The 1,155-nt window shown below is 29.4% G+C and overlaps 1 protein-coding gene across 7 annotated transcripts in view; it reads left to right on the top strand.

Annotated features, from left to right (window-relative positions):
* Nucleotides 1–1,155, top strand: part of pde4dip (phosphodiesterase 4D interacting protein) — a 97,299-nt gene that overhangs the window by 67,302 nt on the left and 28,842 nt on the right. The gene's annotated exons all lie outside the window — the stretch shown is intronic.

Raw genomic sequence — 1,155 nt, 5'->3', positions numbered from 1 at the left:
TCCTTTTTTCATTATTTTACAACTTTATTCTCATAAATTTATATTGCTATTTGTTTTTCTTTTATGGTGGTCCTAACACTTTGTTGTAAAATTGTTGCTGCCTTATAAAGAAAAAAAAATACTACTACATTTTTCTTTTCTGAGGCACGTTCATTTATAAGATGAATCAAAGCTGTTCTCTGGGATTAAAAATATTTATTGCAAATGCAAATGAGGCGTCAGCTGACAGGCTCCAGAGTGCAAGGAGGCGGAGCAACATGCATTTAAATTCCACAGATTGAAGTGCTTTAAAAAAAAAACTTAAATGTTAAAGTAAAAAAAAACAAAAAACCCTAATATTACATATTACATTACTTTTACATTTTGAAAAAAAAATCTGTAATTGTCAAGATAAAATCCAGCCATGTGGTTAGTACCAAAACATAAAATAACATTATTATTATTATATATAACATTATAGTGCATTTCTTAATACGCTGTCATACATGTATTTCTTATTTATTTATTTTAGCTAAAATGAATTTCTAATTTAATTTTTTTTGTTTATCCTGTACATAAAGTTCAGCTCAACTACAAGAACAATTTAAAAATAATTTGTAATTCAAAATATGTATTTTTTTTTTAAATCTTTGTCTCTTATGAATTTTGCAGGACTGATATTTTGTGCATTTAAAGCTTCCTGTGTTTTTTTAAAAGTTTCCTAATATGCCTGTTGTGTGCACATTTCTAAACCTGGTCTGGAAATGTCACATATCTGCACTTTAGTTTAAAGGTAGTTTTTTGTTTGTTTGTTTGTTTGTTTGCTTAACAAAACTTTGCCTGATCATTAAAAAACGCTTATATTATTATTACTCTGACGTCACACTGGAACACAGTAAGTATCAAACTGTGCTGTTTTTTATCCTGAAAATGAAAAATGTTTTAACATGTTCTGGAGTACTTCCTAATAAAGGATACATTTACAGTGTGCATTTTGTACTTTTTGGAGTGATTCCTCCCTGTTTGTATTCTCGTCTGATCCATTGCCACATGTGCAGCTGCATTGCATCTTTTCTGTAGTAGTTTCTCTTCAAAAACAGTAACAGAAGCACATTCAGGAGAACCTGAACACATTATTTTACACCCTCTATATTTTGTCATGCTTGCTGGATAAAG

This window comes from Oryzias melastigma, linkage group LG4 (assembly GCF_002922805.2).
Source record: "Oryzias melastigma strain HK-1 linkage group LG4, ASM292280v2, whole genome shotgun sequence".
NCBI classification, from domain to species: Eukaryota; Metazoa; Chordata; class Actinopteri; order Beloniformes; family Adrianichthyidae; genus Oryzias; species Oryzias melastigma.
Note: the sequence above shows the minus strand (reverse complement) of the source record. Positions and strands in the feature narration are given on the sequence as shown.